The sequence below is a fragment of the Solenopsis invicta genome, chromosome 15 (genome assembly GCF_016802725.1).
Source record: "Solenopsis invicta isolate M01_SB chromosome 15, UNIL_Sinv_3.0, whole genome shotgun sequence".
NCBI classification, from domain to species: domain Eukaryota; kingdom Metazoa; phylum Arthropoda; class Insecta; order Hymenoptera; family Formicidae; genus Solenopsis; species Solenopsis invicta.
Window position 1 is genome coordinate 5,818,827 of NC_052678.1, and position 22,048 is coordinate 5,840,874.

At 39.3% G+C, this 22,048-nt stretch overlaps 1 protein-coding gene across 4 annotated transcripts in view; it reads left to right on the forward strand.

Moving 5' to 3' along the window:
* Positions 1-22,048, forward strand: part of LOC105200974 (fasciclin-3) — a 309,340-nt gene that overhangs the window by 194,477 nt on the left and 92,815 nt on the right. The gene's annotated exons all lie outside the window — the stretch shown is intronic.

Genomic DNA, 22,048 nt, shown 5'->3' on the forward strand with positions numbered 1-22,048 from the left:
GCTAATACCTGAATTCAAATTCCGTTGAAATTTGTTCGAAAATATTTCAAGGATATTTCTCAATAAAAATTTATACATGCCCGTCAATATAAAAACTAATAACAATTCGAAAACGGCCATAACGAGCAACAGAACGAGGATGGCAGTACTTAATTCTACATTAATTTAAACAATATTTATATTTTAATTGTTTTTTTAATTTTAAACCGAAAAAATACAGTTAAATTACATCGTGATAAAAAATTAAAAGGTGTAAAATTATAAAGACATACTTGACTCGGTTAAAAGTGACAAAAAGCAATATCAAAATCAAATATTTTTAAGAATGAATTTTCTGTGTGTTAGTAATCGCAGACGGTTCAATGATATATAAATTTATCAACAGATTCTCTTAATTAAGGCAAATAATCTGACCATGAAAATGAAATCGTCAAATCTTTTCAGGCTGAGATTTAATAAAAAAATATTTAATTAAAAATAATATTTCTTTGTGTACAGTGAGCAAACGTCTTTTTCTAATTGCGCGGTTGCATATATTTTTCCCAAAAATTGGCACTAGAGACCGACGAATATTTACTCCGCGAGATTTTATTCCGACACGTTGATCTGAACCGAAATCTTTCAAAATATCTAGCAGCCGTCGACGACGAGCCCACAACGAATTCCTTCCGCCGTTCCTCGCGCGAACGCGAATTTGCAATTCTCGTAGGCGATACGGCGGAGAGATCGCCGGAGGGTCGCTTCAATTTCGCGAAGTTGGCTGACTCTTCGCGTAAGATTTGCATCGCAGCTCTCGGGGCTGCCAGCGTCGCTTTCCTGACTCTCGTTCTAATTCTCGAATACCATTCGGACATCCGATTCTCAATTTTGATCGTGTCGATGGAGCTCTCGAAAAGACATTTGCCAATTTAGGTGTATCGCATATTGATGATTTGCGTGTTGTTGCGTAAATACGATCGTCAATTATTATTAACAATCTCTTGTTGAATTACTTGACTATAATAGATATCCACATATATTCAATCCATGTTATTAATTCTATCGTATCTTTTTGTTAATTTGTCTTATCTGATATAAAGCTCAAATTTGTCCTATAATCTAAAAAAAAAAATTTTAAATGATGCATTGATCGACAAGTAATTGACTAATTACCTATAAACTATTATGATTATAGTTTACCGTTATTTTAGCCGTTTTATTATTTTCGATTTTTGTTACTATGAACATTTAAATTACCTAGTGACGCAGTATTTGGTTTTGATTTTCAGAGTATCGATGGAACGCGCACCCGCGTTATTTATTGCATTTCATGTTAATTATCTGTACCAATTACAAATTGCAAATACCTTTGATATTCGAAGCGGAAAATCACTAAAGTGTAAAGCTTTTCACGCAAAACCAACATCATCATCGGTTGACGTCAACATACCAACGAATGAGGATAGCAATTCGTTGACGGAACAAGCATCGCAATGAACTCGTCAGTTGTTGTTTAATTGCGTAATTGTTTAATTGCTACTTTAACTAGTATTACACTTCATAAATTGTTTCGAGCTATCAGGGAAGTGTACTCTACTCTACGAGTGACACGATCTCAGGGCTGTTATCAAGCTCTACTGTAATTAAGTCGAGCAGCGTTCGGCGAATCTAAAATAAGAAGCGGGGATTCGCGCAATAATTTTTTTTTTCAATCGCGATAAATCATACGAGAAATAATATTTTCTTTATATGAAAAAGAAAAATTTATTACGTTAATTTATTTTGAGATAATTCTTATTCCGGGCTATTAGCCTTTCTCTCGATCGTACGTCATCGGATTCCGCGAACAAGTACATCTTCGTGTGCTTGGAGCGATCAAATGTCAAAAACATGCGTGCATTATTTGCGATAGGAATAATCGCAACAAAATTTGCGGCGACGCCACCGCGACGTTCCGCTTTAATATTTCAAGTGGCAAGTTGCGTCAACGTTAACTCTTGTATTGTGTTCCTCGGGCGGAGCGGAAGATTTATAAGGTCAAGTGGCACGACACGATGCCGCCAGTAACCTTTACGAGCGTCATTAATATTTCGTCATCCTCTCTGTTTCAGGTAAGCTTCCGCTTCCCCATTCGCGGGGGAGAAAGATGGCCCTTGGGATTACGCAGATCGACGCAGCTGGCTATACGTTGTCCCCCAGACGCTCGTTCTTCCACCGTACACTTCCTTTTCGAATTTCGAAAGATTCGCGTGAGTTAAATAAATAATTTACATAATCGTGTTATAGCGCAGTTGTAATTTGATCGTTATTTAATGACTATACGTCTGCCATTTCGAGGGAGAAATGATGGCGGCTTCTTTTAATTTAATTTTATTCTCATTTAACTTTCTTAATCGATATCTGCCACTCTTTATTTAATATTGCGCGATAATTATTAGCGCAGGAAGAAATAAGAATTTGCAATCAACGCTAGATCGCAATACGTTCACCGGAGAGGCAGAATTTTTGTTGGCGATTAAAGATTATTCTCGTGTTTGCGTCAGAAAAAAACTTTACAATTTTCCTGCATATTGCCAGCTAGGCGATTTAGTTGTTTTTTTTCTTTCTATTTTTGTTTAATCGAACGAATCATCCGGAAGGGAAAACATTGATCGGGGAAGAGTCGGCAATGGGATCGGGGCGTGGGTGACGGGGATAAATAATAAAACGCGGCGAGAGAGAGAGATGCAGGGCTGAGACAGTTGCGAGTATAAACACCGCGAGCATAAACAACGAACGGCGTAGAGCGGGAGGCTGATGTCGAGGTAGCGAAGAGTCGGGCTTGTGTAAGAGGAACGGAAGAGAAATGGTAGGTGCGGCGACAAAAACGGCGATTAGGGGAGGTGCTGACAGTGCTCGGGGCGAGTAATGCTGACCACACACCGCAGCGTACACCTGCAATCCAACCCTTCCTCTGGCATTCGGCCGTTCTCGCACGACCCCCCGGCTCTCATGGAATCAGAGATATCCGTGCCACCGCCGATAAAATAATGATCTTCGACAGGCGCCAGTGAAATAAAGCAATCGTAGCCCCTTTTTGTCCCGGACCCTTTCCGCCGCTTCCGGCGATTCGATCTCCCAGTCCTCTCATCAGCGAAATTACCTACAGAACTTTAACGTTGAATCAGTGGGAAATAATCGATCGTAGCGGGAAGGTTAATTATAAACTTAAAATGGTAGGGAGTTTGTTTCTCAGTCTCCTCTTGTACTTGCTTGAGATATTATTCGGCAAACATTCGTTTAAGATTCTGAAAAAGATGTTTGATATCGCTAGCGGTTTTTTCTTCCTCTTATTGTGTAACATAATGTTATTTATTTTCATCTACACTATTTGTGTACGGCTAAAAGATGATGTTTTAAAAGTGTCGGTGCATCTTAAATTACACGTCTTGTTTACTACCTTTTATCTGTTACAAAGTAGCTATGTCATTCTTGATAGAATTTCTTTCGGGGTCGCTTATTCAATTACACGTTTTAACGTAACAAGAGAGGGATTAAATTCGAAGGTATATCATTTACGGACGGCGGCGAGATATTAATTGCATCAACTCGAAGTTCGAACGCCGACGCTGTCTGGTTATTAAGTTTTCTCGCTCGGATACCGCCGAGGACTTGATGAAATAAGGAGCGCGAATAAAATAACTCGACTAGAGAGGATAGGTTACAAGGAGGGATGGCAGACGGGATAAGAAACTTTCGAAACGGATGAATAACCTTGTAGATGATCTTAATATTAATTACCGCGTTTTTCTTAATTAATCACCACGTATCTCGAAAAAAAGAAACCACGAAGTGGCTGACTCCGCGAAAAGTATCCTCCGTTTCGAGGTTAATGAAACGAGTAGCGGGAATAACATGATTTTTGGTCTTTCGCCAACGAGTTCCGCACGGACGCAAAACAGACGATCGTTACGTGGGATTTCGGGGCTCGCAAGACCGTTTTATTAACTACCTCTGCCGCAGGGCGCCATCCTCGAGATGGTTCCGTTTATCCTTGAGATTTACATGTTGATCTAACTAATTAGATCATCCATACGTACACACACACACACACAGTAGTTGAGAGACGGCGGTTGTCGAGTATAGCTGAAATCCAATAAAGCCTTAGATATCTTCTTGTTGCTAATTTTTTACTTTGCTTGATTAACATTACCTGTTCTAACTGAACCAGTGTTAGATACAAACTGTTATCAGTTGCGATTATAAAGGTTGGATTAAGAAAGGTAATCATGAAATTCTGTTGTAGAAATATATATATACATACATACACATATATATAAATTGCGGTATTTTATTATTTACTTTTTTTTATTATTTATGGAATCTCTATATTACTTTAAAGTTGTTAATTAACGAATTACTGAGTCTACAATCCATTATTAACTTTTTTACTTAGCTTTTTTATTATAAGTAACGAAAGTTAAAATTATAACAATTTGCGAAATATATTATTAGTTTGCAACATAATTTCAACAATTTAATACAATTAAACTACGTAATAACTATTTGATGTTACTATGTAATTACAAATTTCAATTTTTTTAAATCAATTAACAGATACTTACCGTTTAATTATTAATTTTCTCTCTCTCTCTCTCTCTCTCTCCTATTCCTTTCAGTATTTAATATTTAAAATGACAAAAAATTACTTTTTAATTTAATCACTTTTTTTTTTAACTTTCCGATATTTTATTTGATGAGCGTTTACGTATATTTTCCCGCAAATTCGCATATTATAATTGAAAATCGATTATAAGTAAACGGACGTTGTGCCAACTTGTCTAAATGCCGCGAGAAGATATAAACGTGCACAGAGAACGGAGCTTAATTGCTAGGCAAACGTAGAAGAGGATACGCGGAAGACGATGGTTATTGTTTCAGAAAACGATTAAACGGAGCACGACAGCTTATAGAGCCAGACGGAAGCCAGTGGAAGCGGAATTGTAAGAACGACAGCAAATATTGTATATGCAGTAACGACGTTAATTTAATTATACGTTTGCCATTCTTATTACGGCGCGGCGCGACTATATCTTCGATCGTATTATATTTCGACTCTTAATATCAAGGCCCCTTTCAATTATCTTGATTGATTTAATGTATGAAAGGCACGGCAATTAGCTCGCGTAAATTTCCATGGGAACGAAAGGCGAATGAAATAAAATCAATTGTCCAATGGTGTTTCTCGATTGTTGAATTACTGTTGTTACATAATGGTTATATCACAAATCATGTTTGTATCTAAATAAATAATTAAAACTTGTCAAAATTCAAACATTAATAATATTGAAATATTATAGAAATTACGAACTTGACTGTGAGCGCTAGAAGGATATTCACTCCGATATACATTTCGATATTGCATTTATCTAAATAGAAGATGTAATCGCTGCAATATTATCCGAGTACGTAACGCCGCAAGTCAGCCGTGCTGAATTATAGGTTTCGCTCGCGGATAAGCGCGGATGGCGCGCATACTGTATCGCATTTAATAATCTCAATTAAAATCTATAATTACTTTCCGATTTGACTGATTCGCCGCGGGCCTCGTGCTCATCGGGTTTACCGTCCCTTCGAGCATCAGGCAGATTGCTAGCACGGCTAGCCGGATCTCACTTCGATTCACCGATTTATGAAGCGATAACTTGAAGCTATCCCGATCCAGATGAGGATATCTCCTTATCAAACGAGGCGGCTTCGCCTCACTTTCAAGAAGACGATTTAATTTCTTTCCGTTATGGGAAACTCCCTCTTCCCTTTAAACCCGCCGGGGAAAAGAACGTACCGGAAGAATGAAAACCTCCTCGTTCTTGTCCCGGTGACCTTTAATATAATAAATTGCCCTCATTACGGGACTATTGCTCAAAGCTGTTCCGGCAAGGGAAAGGAGATCGCGAGAAGGAGGGCGGCGATAGAGAGGGAGAGAGGGCGAGAAAAATGAAAGAAAACAATGAAGCGAAACAACAAAAAATAGAAAGAGGGGGGGGGGCGAAGGACCTGCGATCGTCAGCGGGGAAAAAAAGTGACGCGTTCTCAGTGAATTAAAGCGAAATGGCCAAAGCCGACCAACTGCGCACGTTTTCCTCGTAAAGCGAACACTCCCCTTGGCAAATTGCTTAATTAAGTGACCTAATTATGGAACCGGAGTCTGTTACAGAAGGAAGACAAAGACACGGCGTCGCCGTCGTCGATATAGGCACTGTTACCGAATGCTAATTTCGCACTTAATAATTGCTTCTACTTTGCATTATTTTCGAGACAAAATTGAATCGTAATAAACCTCGATACGATTAGCGAGCTGATATATTTTTTTTTTCTTTCTACGAAAGACAGTTGTTACGCCCTTCGATATCGTCGACTTCGAGCGGAGACGGCTCGACTCGCGGATGGATGGATGCAATTAAAACACACGAAGTAATTGAATCGTACAGCCGAAAGTTCCCTTAATAGCCGCTATCAGCACGTAACAGTTGTTTTAACGAGTATCGCTACGAATATTGTTTCCGGCCACCGCGCCACGAGCGCATTCTAATTATCTTTTTGCCCTCCGCGAGTTTTTTTTGCTCCTAACGACACATCATTTCTCTATTAGATCCATTTTTGATCTTCAACCTCATTCGCTGTTTCATTTCGATAAGCGCACATTTTGCTTATAAAATCGTCATCGCCGCCGCTGCTTGCATCTCCGAGTTCAAATAACTACGCACGAGGGGGTCGAATCCCGGCGTTAATTAGCGCGAACTCAATTATCTCGTACAGCTTCGCTTAGAAGGAGGCGCATTATTTTCGCACTTCTTAAAGAGGCGCGTTCTTATAAGCTTCATCAGTATTTTCGTAACACGATATCATCGCGCCGCAATGGTTTTCGCACCGCGGGGGATATACGGCAGAAATACCTACATCGCGTTCTCACTTGCGGGGGCGATGAAATTGCTTTATTAGAGCTCGGCAATTCCGGCTGTTATACCGTATAGATGTACGGTAATCATCGTGTCGAGCGATCCGGCGAAACAGTCGAGACTTTAAATCCCGAACAGACTCGGCAATTAACGCTATCGGTCTAGACGACGCGGCACGTGACGTCTAATTATTGCGCGAGATATGTAATTATCGCGTAATCGTGTCGAGACGCGTTGTGTATGATACGAATCGATCGTAGTTTGTTACGCTCTCGCGAAAAGCGTGTTCGCGTGCTCGATAATGGGATTATTTTAAAACGTCGCACGCCCTACCGTGGAATATTTAATTTGTCCCATGCTTTATGGTACCGATTATTACGCGCATTAAGCGCGTACGTTTCGCGATTTGTTCTCCGCCTCGTTGCACTCGTTACCTGGATTAATATATTCTCGGTGTATTAAAAATCTATATTTCGAAATTAAATAATTAACTCTCGCGATTAAATAGATTAAAGTCATCAGAGTGGAATTCCAGATTTATATTTACGATCACGATATCGGGAATATTAATGTATTCTTCTTTACTAAATCAGTTACCATTTTTTTTTAAATAGAAATTAATTTTCTTTGTCTTTTCTATTTATTTATTCTATTTTATTTATTCTATACTTAAAGAGTGTTTTAGATTATTCGCAAAATTTGTACCTAACTTTCTGAAGATTTTTCCTTTCTCGCGAGAGAACGAACGAGAAAGTATCCATGATAGGCACGGTACACTGTCGGTTCTTTTAAAGCAGCAGTTCCGTCTCCCGCGACGTTTGCAGAGCAAAGCGGATCAAATAAGAGACACGGCGGAAACTTGGAATTCCGGTATAACACAGCCAGTATAAAACTCAAATTCCTCGGTCAACTTTGGTCGACGGACGACGTCTCGTATATATAGTCCGGAAACAGCCGCGCCGCCGCCCGAAAACTTCCCGCTACATCCGCCAATTCGGAAGTTCACCGCTGTCAGTCTCTGTCAGGGTAACGTCTGTACGTCGAAGTGACTCAGCAATTTACGTAAGCGACAACAGAGAGCAATTCGACGTACCGGCTCTGATAACTCGCCTTCCTTCCAAACGCTTTTCACCAAACTCGTCTACTGGTGAATCTACAGACATTAATGTAATAAACGCTAACTGTATAATAGGCGCGAACGTTAGTTCCACCTTAGGTGAACAAAGCCTTCACGCGTAAATTAATTGAGCTCTGAGTACCTTCTCGGTTCCGTATTGATCTTCGCCAGAGAGTGCGCCCGTACCTCTACATTAATTCTCTCGATATAACGCTTGACTCCAATGCCTGCCATACGTAATGGAAATGATCGAAAGCCTTCATCGTCTCTTCAATTACAGCGGACAATAGTGTAGCGCAACTTGCAAGTCAAACATCAGCCTATCTCCCGTCGCGTCGTGGCAGCTGCGCAAACCTTGATATTCGTTATTACCGCATGAAGATGGAGATCGTCAAAGAGCCGCGCGTAGGACGTTGACATGGCTCGATTTGCTTACGGGAAGTAGGACAGTCGTCATTGTCAGATTCGTGTGGCTGTCTGATCGGAGGTTTACGACTTGCCCAGAGTATGGGTCTGATGATAATGGACGCCGGCTATAATCCGGAATAACCTGTAGTTCAACGGCTATTTGCCTATCCATGGTGAGAAGTCGCTACTCGCTAGCCTGCGTAATTTATTTACGTTCGGAATTGATCAAGAACTTGAAATTGTTCGTACAGATTGCTCGCCTGAATCCTACCGAGTTGCGTGGGCTGCGAGTCGGCCGTCGACGCTTTCAGATAGTTTACACTTTATCGGATTCCATCAACGGCACGTGAATTACCTGCCGGATACCGTCGAAAAGCGCTATTGTTATCGATCTCTCATTAAAGTTTGCTGAAGTTAACTTGATGCTTTCAGGCACCGAGTATCAGAGCAGCCCACAAATTCACGCTTATTTATAATTTCCAATATTTCGGATTACAAAAGCTAGCAAATTATGTAACGAGTTATTTATAATAGAAGGATGTTATTGTTCAAGGAATGCAATTTGTTAGTTATATTTTATTCAATTTGTTTCGAAACCTTTTCAAAAATACAAATAAATACGTGAATTTGTTTTACATACGTACATGTATATTCTAATGCGTTACATATTATACATTTCTCGTGAATTACGTTGTGAGATAAACACTTTCTCTACGTTGCGAAATGACCACTGAAAACATTTTAGAAAATTATTAAATGAGGTTTGGAATTTTTATTGTCAATGAGACTTGTCAAAATTGATTTTCATACATTTATTTCCCTACATTAAAATTGTGCGAGACACTCTGCAAACATCTCTATCGAAGTCGATGAGATATTAGCTCGGAAGAAAGATTCGTGCGAATCTTTGGAAACGCTGACATTTTTACCGTGCCTCGCTTGACTATGTTGAAGAAACGGACGACGCTTTCGAATCGAGAAGCACGAAGGCGCGCGATAAAGAGATTAAAATGTTCATCGAAGTAGCGAGAGGAGAAGGCGAAAAGAGTATGAGATATGGAGCCTGGGAGGGCCGCGTCCACCCGCATAATCAAGTTATCTTGGCGACGCATCGCACATTAATCACAACTATCAATGACAGCCTCGTCCCCTTCCTCTGCGAGGAGCGAATCCCTCTCTATCCCGCTTCTTCCTCTCGGATGGTCGACAGCTCGGTCAGGTCGTCTTACCGTTCCACGAATCCACCGTCATCGGAATTAATGATTCTGCGAGAGAAGTCTCATTGCTGTCTCCGGCCGTCTGACGAGCAAAAAGTACGTTTTGCCCGGAGAGATTTCAGGACATAACGGAAACGGTGACTACGGCGCCTTGAAATTACCCGGTAGACAAGCTGATAAACCGCGGAGCGATTGTTCGTCAATTAGTCAGTGTAAAGCCGAACTTGAGTGAATCGCGAACACATACTCGAAAATATCAAGTCAATTGTTTCACTATTTTGTAATCAAATGACGAATCAGTTGAGAGAAACGAATATTGGATGAAACGAGAAAAGTTATATTTTTTTACGTAACATTACCCCCGTGATTTTTGCGTTGTCATATAAAAAATTCATATTTCTATAGTTCGAAATTCCGAACGCCTTTCAAACTTGTAAGATCATCGTTCATTTACGATTGATGTAATTTATTATTAGAATAGGAGAACAATGCATTACTTATTACGTGCATTAATTTTTAACCAAATTAATTTTATTCCTTGCTTACTAAAAACCAAATTCATTCTCATTTGAGCTCTGCGCTACTCAATTGTCCCAACTTTATCAATCGACTTAACTAATTAATGAACGAATAAGCGGGGCATTCAGAAGGTGAGCACGTTGATTGCACGTTGATTGAATTGACCGGCGTGTGAAACGTAAATGCAGTGGCCGCATTGAGGTGGCAACTTTGCAACGCGCGATGATTCAATTTTTTTTTTTTTACGTCGATCTGCTCTGGACGCGAGCAACGCGCGTTCACTGTAGCACTCTGGCGTTTTGCGCAAACAGTATTTTTCCCCTCTCTCTCTTTCTTTCTCTCTCTTTTTTTTTTAATAAAAGAGAAAAAGGATGACGTTGGTCGAGCGAACAATTAGCATTCTTGTGTTTTCCCATCGACGCTCATCTGCCTTGTTCCTCTTTTCTCTTGCCTCTCTTTTCCGCTCTCGTTTACTTCGTGCTCTCTCTCTCTCTCGCCGAGCAAGTAAACGTGTGCGATGAATTACTCAGCGAAGCCTCGCGAGCTGCAGCTGCTGATTCCCTGACGAGATGCACCATCAATCATATCAAGGCTTTATTCTTTTGTTTAGTAGCTTAGCTCGAGTACCTCGCGATGGAACAAATTCCGGAGAGTTGAAGTATTTTGTAACACGAATACCATCGTAACCCGCGCGAGCTGCTTTTACGCTCACGAGTTATGCTTTATGTAATATTTCTAATTCCGCCGCAATAATTCGTTTGCAAAATCCTCACGGCAGCGGGATATGATTTGTCGGTGCCATAACAAACATCCGTATAAAATAACTGCATCATAAATAAAGCAACGTAAATTAAAACATAATTTAATATTATTAGTGTGTAAACGGGAGACAACAGTTACTTCAAGTGGCGGAATTCACACTAGTAAATAACGAAGACCACATTTAAACTGTTGAATTGAAACTTTAATTACGACAATTAAACGTTAAATCTAATTTCAAGTTAGATTGCGCGCAATTTGTAAAATAAGCAAGAAAAAGAAAGTAAGAAACTTGCACTTTGAAACTATAAATTGTGTAGAAATCCTGATGAGATAACGGGACAGAGATAACTTTATTGCATTTGTGTAATTTCAAAGTTGTCTTAATTCAACAAAATATTATGCTATTAGTGTACATATCGAGATTACCCCGTGCCGCAGCCGATAAAAATCCGTGGACTTTCCTTGAATTGTATTTTTCCATTAATGTCTATCGGTAGCCGATAATCGATGTCGCAGTTCCCAGAAGTAGTGTGGGAAGAGAAAGAGTGTCACGAGCTCTTCTCTCCATCGATTTCGCGAGACCAGTGAAGCGCTTAAATACCGCAGGACGTTTTCGCCCTTTGGAACTTCGGATTTTGTCTCGCAAGGATAAAATTCAGTTGCAACCGGTAGCCGGTCCAATCCGTCCTGTAATCCCTTAGAATGGCACGCGATGTTCTAGAACCACGAGTCTTTCGACTTTTCAAGTCGACATCGCTACTCTTAACCGCCCTTATCGAACGCTCCTTCTCGTAAATTGTTTTATGCTGGTGTCTTTAAATTACTCTAACATTTTACAAGTGCAGATATCGAATGGAATATATATATATACATTATAAATACGCTACATTTATCTCGATGAAAAAAAAATTGGAGCGCTTATAGTCTTAACAATCGATCTACTAAATTAATATTTAGCAGATAAATTGCTAAAATATTACTAAACATGCGATTTTAATAATTATCTAAAATATTAAATTGGCAAAACAATATATCACCGAAAGGAAATACGACCAACATTTTTACGTTTTACTTTCGCCAAGACAAAGATAATTTTAATGCAAAGACTTAGATGTACACACATAGGGGAAACTTATAATTGAAGGGGTAGAACGTCTAGTCCATTTCGCAGGTGTAAAGAAGCATCAAGGGAGGGACAGAAATATTTTATAAGCTGACGCTGTCTAGGTCCGAGAAGAAATTTATACGTATTCAACGGTTTTTAAGCAACATACGTGATATTTATCGCAAGTCTGTATCGACTCTTCGCGGCTCCTAGTAACATTTTCACAAACCCGAAGTCACTTCCAAGAACGAGAATCGATTTTTACGCCGGCACGCGGTGAAGAAGGTGTCCGCGAGGCTTTGCGCGGCCCCTATGCAATTTCCTCAGAAGAATTCATTGGCCGTTCTTACGGAAGTCCACCTGAGACCGTGCGTTTATGCAGGCTTGACTCTTAAATGCCGCCATAAACTAGACCCGCTTGCAACGAAAAGCTGAAAGAATCTGTCCGTGCATATGTCTCCCGTGTACATTATTATCGTTCTTGCCAAGAGCGCGAGAATAAAACGAAAAAATTGAGCGAGTTTTCTTCTCGCCTGCTGCGACATTGCCAACAAATCATTTTCTTGTTACCCGGCTCAAGTGTTAGAAATCACGAATATCGCTACTGTTTTAACGTTCCGCCTCACGAAGAATTTGTAATAATATATTACCGAAAATATTATTCAAATGTTATTCTGTTCTACTATAATACTGTGCGAAACATCGTATCTATATTATTTTATATTAAAAAATTTATTTCGTATTTTTAAAAAAAGTTATTTTAAAAAGATATTTTTATATAGAGAGGGCCAATCATTTTTTAATGTTGAAAAACTTTTAAACGTTAATTGGATTTTTTTTCCCAACGATAATTCTCTCACGTACTATAAAAAATAATATATGTTTATTTAACTAACGCAATGGTTTTTATTCAATAATGATTTTTATTCCGGACACAACAGCTGCGGGGGAAGCAATAAATACAATGGTACTCGGATGTGAATATTAATTTTTATAGCTACCGATATAATTTCGCAACAACACCAAATTCGCAACACGGACTACCGTGATTGGACGCGACGATATCGCGCGCGCGGATTTTGCTACAAATTGGCGGCCCTCATCCTCGGCTGAATCGCGTATTGTGTTTCGATAATGCTGCCTGCGCGTCATATTTGATTCCGTTTTGCGGTTGGTCCGATGGTCGGCAGGCGCTGGACCGTAAGGCGGGGGTGGTGAACAAATTTATTGCACATCGGTACATACGCGCGTACATGCGTCTGCCACGTGCATACATTTTTCATTCCACACCATTTGCGCTCGGCCGAAATTCGTGGCAATTGTAAATTTTTACATGCAATCCCGCTATAAGGGGAAATACAACTCGAACAACCAACCAGCGATCTCGGCTGGTACTACACTTAATCCAATTTGTGAGTTGCGCGCAAAAACGTTGTTATATTAATACTATTATTGTTTAATAACAATAATAGTCAAATAATCTATTTAACAAGTTTTAAGTAAATTGAAATAATTTTAAAATTACACAAATGCACTTTCCTGCGAAGTTATTCCTGCCCTGCTTCTTAAGTCAAGTTCCATCATGTTACATGCTACAAAACTATGTACATTGAAAGAGGTTAAATTTATTCATAATATTTGTACATGACATATGTTGTGATTTTTGTAGGTGATTTATAACACGAATATCATCTTTTTATAATTGTCGAGGTTTCGTAAAAGTTTCTTATATCCAACGAACTTCTTTCAGTTCAGAAGTTTAAAAATAATGTTATGCTGAGCAAAGTATCGTGAAATTCACAAAGTACTTGTCGATTCAATTACAATACTAGTTATATTCTGACTCCAGGTTTCTTTTCTAAATATTGAAAACCCCTCTCTCTCTCTCTCTCTCTCTCTCTCTCTCTCTCTTTCTCTCCTCTTTCTCTGTTTTTGAAGTTTTAATTAATATATATTTAATCTAGGGTAGAAATATTAAGCACCTAATTTTTTTTCATTTAGTTGAAATTATTTTATCTACATTGTTTCCTATTAATAAATAGTTATTTTGTTTTAAAAATTCTTTAATCTTATATAATATCAGTAATAAATAGCAAATAATACAGAAATAAATTTCCGATAATTATGTAAATTATATGTATGTATATATACAAAAAATATAAGTGCTTAGTATAATACTTATGTATACCAAGACTGTATATATGCGTGTACGATTAATAGATATGTATAAAATGGCTATGTAATACCGGTAATCCATTGATGTGATCAATTGAGGAAACTTTTTCCGTACGTCCGGCGTACACGTATAGAGTAAAAAGTTTTGCTCGACCCTTTGACTGAACTGATTTCTTCGCTGCGGCGAAAAGCGGAATTTCGACAGTGACCGAACTTTCTGTCCGAAAGGAGTGTCGTGCCAGAAAATAAGTGGACCGTTCTACGAGAGAATTCTGATGAACCTGGTATGCCCTTTGATGGGTACGTAGCATACCTATGAGCGAGAGTATCGTGCAGTATCCTGATACTGTTCAATGAATCTCGCCCAACTTGTCGGATCAAAGAACCGGGAGCAGAGTAGCTTGTTTAGGTCTCAGAAGAGAAACGGGTCAGGAGTCTCACATATACTTCGTTGGCTTTTCTGAACGTTAGCTAGGATGAGACTGAGTTTGAGAAATCGCCTTGAGAATAGCGAACTGCAAGAACTGTTGTCTGTTTTATTTTATTTGTTACTTGGACAAAATCTTTTACAATGTAACTATCTGTATTAAATTTTAAATCAAGGACATTTGCATATTTATTGTATCATTTTTATAAAGTTCAACAGTGAAACTTTATAAATAACTAATTAAAATTTGATTTGACAAAATTACAGAATACAGATTCTATCGTAACGTTTGAGTATAGCGTAAATTGGCCTAAAAGGTTTAAGATGCAGCATTGAGATACAAATTGGATTTCAATTAGGATTTCAATATTGTAAAGAAGAATTATAAAACAACGACACGAGTATAAACGCATGTGCATTGTGAAAGATTATAAAGATTTGCGATAATTTTGGTATTTCTTACAAAATATTGCGTGTTGCAAACACATGCTGAAGATTCGTACAAAATTTAGAATGCATCGTAAAATCTGCGAGGAGCATCTCGTCAGTTACTTGCCCGCATGCAGGCGTATCTTGCGCGTGTCACATTATATGTTGCTTTGTATTATACGTGAACATCGTATAAATACGCGGCCAACTTTGCGAGTTTGCGTACGTACACGGGCAAACACCGTACGTATATACGGCTTCATGTCTGGAGCAAGTTGCCAGCCACGTCTGGGAAGCGGGAGCCACGGGAAATAATGGAGGAAAGTGATTTCCGGAAAGTTAAAAGCCACGGATCAAGGATACCTTTCGCCCCTTCCTTTCGCGCCAAGTCCCTCTTTCTTTCTCTCCCATTCCACTTTCCCGATCTTCCGTGTTGTGCGCTGAGTAAAGGAAAAATGGATAGGAGAAGCGCGCGCGGAGAGAAATCGCATTTCGCGTAGCATGATCCTTCTCGAAACCCTTTTTACGATGAAACGAAGAATGGCGTCAATATACTTTATGCTAAGATCCGTTCTATTCTCTTTGCCACATGTAGCGTTTCTTCGTCGAGACGACTCCCGACTCAATAACGTCACATTTCTACAATCTTAACCCTAGAGTGCCGCACATTTTATGCATTACTCCGTTTTTACTATATAATATATAAAAGAATAATCCGGAATCTTTCAATAACGCAAGAGTACATATCAATCTTCATTTATAATAACGTGCATGACATTGTTGCGACAATACTATCTTTCCGATTACTTAAACCTCTGACATATAATACATTCAAATTTTTAAAAAGATATGATTTTAGCTATCATATGCATTACGTAATTACTTTCGTAAAATTGCAACTGCGAGTCAAATTATTTTGCGTAGCTTCCTAAAATTATCCTTTTTTTTTTTAGATCAAAGGCTAATCACATTTATTGGATTTGCTACGGTTCACGTTTCGACATGGTGCATATCCGAATTATCGCGAATATGTCAATTGCTTGTGATTGGCAGGGCGTTCGTTATGATAAAAAAAAAAGTGGCGTTGCGAATTCGTTGGTAAAAACATTAATGAACGTTGCGAGAGCATTGACAGCCTGTGATTGCTATCACGTAGCTGCGACCATATAAAATTGCTATCACATTTTTACGTACGCTCGCTGGCGTATATACGTTGAAAAATATAAAATACATATTGTAAAAGCGAAATAAGTTTAAATGAAAATGCAAACAACGTTGCATATATAAAAAGCTGGTACGCATAGCAAAATTATCCAATTAAACAAATTTATCAAAGGAAAATCGTGTGACGGTACCATAAAAGTCTAATTGATAAACAGAATCATTTTTAACATCACAATATTCTAATGTTATCTTGATATTATTTGTATCATGTTTTTCTCTCTTTCTCTCTCTCGCTCTCTCTCTCTGTTACTCTCTAACACACACATCCAATAAAAAAAAGATAATAATTATAAAACTGTTTTAAACTTTCGTAGGCAATTTGATTTTTTTATCCTTGTTTTTTATAGGCCCAATTTTTTTACTATCTAGGCTTTCAAAAATTCTAGAAAAATTCAGAATTTTTAACATCTCTGCTACATTACCAAATAATTATCTAATTTAAGTGTTAAAACCTTTATTTAATAAAAATTGTAACGTGAACAGTAAAATTTAAGCAATAAGGCGCAATTTTTAGACGTGTAATTAGACGTCTTTTTTGTTAGACGTTTTGTTAGATATCTTTTTAGACGTTTAATAAAATTTTAAACGATGGAAAATTAAAAATAATTTTGTAACAAGATACTGTGTTTTTTAAAGTAAACCAAGTTTTAAAAATTGTTTCTGGGCTAATCATATTAACATCACTTTTTTTCACCAATTATTTAGTGCATTACATTTTTATAATTCACGTTCTAAATAATAAATATTTCATTACTTTGTGCCCTGAATCTGTTAAATAACACTTTGACGAATACAATCGTTTAAGTTTCAATATAAAATATTGATTATTAACGAAGTTACTCAATAAAAAGAAAATAGGTGTCATATTACTCTTCTCTTCTAAGCATGCAAAGATTTCAAACAGTAGCATCGTGCGATTGCAGTGATATTACATGGCATATTTCTATGCAAAGTTATAAATCTGATAATGTTACGGTAACTTTTGAAAATCATTCATTCTAACTAGCATCTAAGTCGCAACGAGATTGCTGTAAGATAATTAACTTGGGGCTGTGGTAGAGAAAGTTTTCAGTGCTTGCCAGCGATCGGAAAACTAATCAACGGGCAAGGAAATTTCAAAAACATTGAAATTAGATCTTGTGGATTGCACACCAGACGGTCGTATACGGCTTTGCTTTCTTCCTCGATAAAAATTAATCTCGTTGAGGGCAATTTTCATCGTGAATTACTACAAGTGCCACCGAATGATTCCGAATGCGCTGGCTAACATAATATTAATAATGTCATATTTTCTGAAATCTTGCGCAACTGAGAAAATTACTTTGGGCTAATTTCTCGCGCAAGAGAACGGTCGTCCGACAGCAATTTTCCGCGACGTACTTTGTCAGAACTCAAAACAGCCGTCGCGTCGCCGCCAACCGGGGCCAAACGGGAAACACGAGACGATTCTTCTTTTTTTTTCCTTTCTAAACAATCTTGGCGTATCGGTCGCGCTCCTGCCTTTGCAGCCGGCGAACTTTATGAAATTTTAATGGAGATCCGGAGTGTAGAGACATTCAGCGTCTGCTCGGTTCTGAATTAGCCACTCAATTTTCAAATTACCGTTGTACCTTGTACGTTCCGGCGCCCGTAGCATTGTGCGCCATTAACGCGACCGTTAATGCGCTTTATTACAAATTTATGCGCCGTGTTCTTTGATCTTTGAGGCTTTGACGCTCTTTCCTTCTCTTCGGCCCTCTTTCGCAGCTGTTGCAAAATTGACGGCGCGATAACGCGTAATTGTTTTATGGCGCTGAATATTGAATTTCAAAAATCACGTCCGACTTGTAGAAGAATTTACATTCTCGGATGTATGAAATATTAATGACAACAACGAATATCCAAATAAGACAGCAGCCGTTCTGCTGAATTAACGAAGATCAATTTGATAAACAAATGTGTACAGATTATCAATGTGATTTATTCATGTGATAGTAAATGCATGGAAATTATTAACATGATCCATGTTGATACGATCTATGTTATTACATTTTACATTAAATATGCATATGTAATTTAGATTTAATTTATGTTATGGAATAGTTATATAGCGTATCTTATTGATTTAGTTACTTTATTGCTCACTCGTCAAACTTGTTCTGTACAAAATTTAACACGAGGTTATTGCCCCAAACTTTCAATTTTCTTCTTTCTGTACTCATCCATGGTATATCGAATCGAATGAATACCTGGAAAATATAGTTTGCATGTCGACAAGTTTTCGCAAATCTCTATTGATCTCTAGAGTCGCATGTAACGGCAAAGTGCAACATAATACTGTAGTGAAGTATCGCTACGTATTGGTGAGCGCATTTTGCAGCAGTTGCAACTTGCACGTTGCAAGCTGTCGGCGGTTACAGATCGATATCTCAACTGACTGACGAAGCTAAGGATGATATTGTGTGAAAGACACATAATGCAAACACGAAACGATTTGCATAAGAAAATTACGGTGATATATCACTTGAGAATTTTTTTGCCGAGTGTGAAAGCATTGTCTCCCTCTTACAAATTGAGATTGATGTCAAATGGAATTGATTAAAAATACCTAGGCTGTGGTATATATACATCTTTTCTATGGTCATTGAACGCGTTGAATAGTATCATGGAGAAATTCTCAAATTTATGACTGTCGTTGTGTTACATTGCATAATATCCTGAAATGTGCGCTTAAACGCACGAGAAATAAAAACTATAAAAAAAAAAAAATTACGATTCAATTTGATGCCATTTTTCATTTTGTATCAAGCTGCGAATGAAGCATTCTCGGCTATTGTAAAACGAATGATTTATAAATGTTTAACGCCGACATTATCTCAACGTTTATGACACCCTTCTGATCTCTACCGCGTCACTTTTACAAATTGCCTTTTCTACCACATTCGCTGCTCGTCTCTTCCAACTGGGGAATAATTCAAACCGCGTGATCCTGCTGTGAAGGTATTTTTTTTCATGAGAACGATAAAATATGGGCACGACTACGTTGCGTTATTTACAACAGCGGTGCATCGTTCTCAAAATATGTAAATACAATCACGAGATACACTACAAAGAAAAATATGAAATTTTTTAATCTTTCGTAGAAAACGCAATAATAACTTTATCGTTCATAATATCTGCATGAAAATGAGACCCGTAAGGAGAAATATTTTCTCGGCTTCCGGAAAAACGGTTGCGGTCTCGGGCGGTCGGTGATAATGTCACCTTCCTCAGCAGCATCACGCTCTCCTCTCGGGCATGTCCTTCCTCGCGAAATCATTTACGTCCTCGTAAATAATCCATGCACGTGTCGCGCTAATATCGATGCACCTGACCGTCGCGTCGGGAAAAGTGACAGATGCGTCGGTTGTATTTTGCCGGCATTAGAAATACATGCGCAAAAGAGCGGAAACAAATCGTGCGGCGGGAGAGTAACGGAGAAAGATTAACGGCGTGAGAGGGAGAGAAATTTTGCAGAGGCGACAGAGAAGAGCCGTCTGTTGGATTTTTTTTTTATGAGGCGATAAAAAAGAAGGAGCGGATAAATCGCCGGCCTTTCTTCGTGTCGTCTTGACGTAAAAGCGCCCGCGCCGAGTGGCCGTGTACACGTGTCGAAAAAGGCGGGCCAAAAACGCGGCGCTATTAATTATTCACGTCCTGTTTAAACGCGAAGCCGCACGTATGATTCCGCAATACCCCGGGGCTTCGCTCGGAATCGTGACGGGATTATCGCGATTATGTGCTCAACGCCGTGTCGGTCATTTTAAATCCGACGGGATGAAAAGACCGGTTTCGTCAGTGAAACACGTAGCTTCGCCCTGCTTATAAAGCATTACGGCGGTATTCTCGCGTGATCAAATAAGTCGGCCGGCCGATGATAACGATTGGCCTCTCCGATTCCACGTATTTCGTATTTAACGTGCGCCTTAATTGCGCCGATCCTGTAATTCGAACGTAATCTCGCTGAAAACATAATGCTCTTTAAAAGCTTACCTCCCCTCGGCGGCGGCGCGGGCTCTCTTCAAAACCGACGTATTTAATTTGAAAAAAAAAAAAAGAGAAACGGGATTACTTGCATTCGTGTAAATGTCGAGAATTATCGTGAATTATGATTCGACACGGTTCGGCGAGGTTCGCGTGACGTGAAACTTTTAATACCTCGTGCCGAAGCGTTAAACTCGAAAGCAAAGCAAACTTCGGCGGCCGCTTCTACCCGTAATTGTAGCACTCGCCAGTTTGATAGCCGCTGAAATAGAATGATGAGAACGGGCGAGCGCGGGGTCACCTTTCTTTCAATGCCGCGCTGATCAAAGAAACGGGTATATACACCCGAAAAGGAACGGGCCTGCTAACTTTATCGAGCTTGGAGAAAAATGCAAGCCCCGAGCAACGTACACCGATTGCCGAGAGATTCGATGGAATTACAGTAAATTTTTTTTCTGTTTTAACAAATAAATAGTGCAACGGAACTTTTTCGATGAAAAGAAATTCACTAGAATTTCTCGATCGATAACCATAGCGCTGAGTAATTTCGATAAACTGCGAATGAAGTGTCAGTGGAACGAGTTCGATGTAACAAAAGCTTAATCCTTCAAATTAACTCGGCGCAAACTTAATTTAGGATCTGCTGCGATGGGTTTCTCCCCCGCTCGCTCGAAATATAATTGCTCGAAAGTGTCGTATTAAATTATTACCTCAAATGCTGTTTTAACTACTTCACCATTTGTCGAAATTCAGCAAGTTCGTAGCCGATAAGTTCTAGCTCGCGGATGAGCGCACCCGTGTACTCGCGCTCGCATTATGCGACTGAAATATCAGATACATCTCAACTTAACGTTTAATGAAGCTTATTGGTGGAGTAATTAAAACTTGCGCGGAATTGAACAGCCGATGGAAATCTTGAGTTACTCCCAAAATACGAATACTAAATGCGTCTCGTTTTCGTCGAGTTCTATACCTCTCTGTTTTCACTATTGCCGTATATTATTAAAAATTAAGATTTTATTTTATAACAAAGGTAATCTTTTAATGTATTCTAAACCTCGAATTTTTATGCGAGAATCAAAATAAATACGCGGTGTGTCCCGCAAAATCCGTGTGCCAAAATAACTTCTAGCGGATGATGGGCTCGGATCGCGCGCTTTTTATTCGTAAATTCGCCAAATCGTAAATATTCGCGTATTTTTCCGTCGATCCGCGGCCCGCGAAGATTGCTCGCCGCGTGCGCGCGGACGAGCGATAAGAGGGAAAAGGGATTTATAATCGACGACGAGAAATCCGGATATGCGCGCGCGTCGCGCGTGGCCGACGATAACGCGCGAGGAAGCCGGAACAGGGGGCCGAGCTAGTGCGCTTTTAAAATGCAAATAGAGATATAAATATTTTATTGCTATCCTGTGCGCGAACCTCGTAGAATGCTTTGCCCACCCTTTGGCCCCCTTTCCGCTTCACGCGGCCGCGTTTTTCCCAGCCGGTGGTCGGCGAGCCACACGAGCGTCGAAATGCGAATTGAATTGCGCCACTTCCCTTTTTGTTTTTGCGCCGAGTGTGGCCGACAAAAAAAAGCGCCTTTCCCCGTTTCTGCAATCGCCACTTTCCGCCGTACGCGTGCCTGGCGCAAAATGAGCTGTTTGGAGCATCTGGATAACGTACGGCTGTGCGTTCGCCGAATTTCGCTGCATCGAGTGGACGTCGACGTCTTCGTTACCTTGATTTGAAATGCATCTGTTG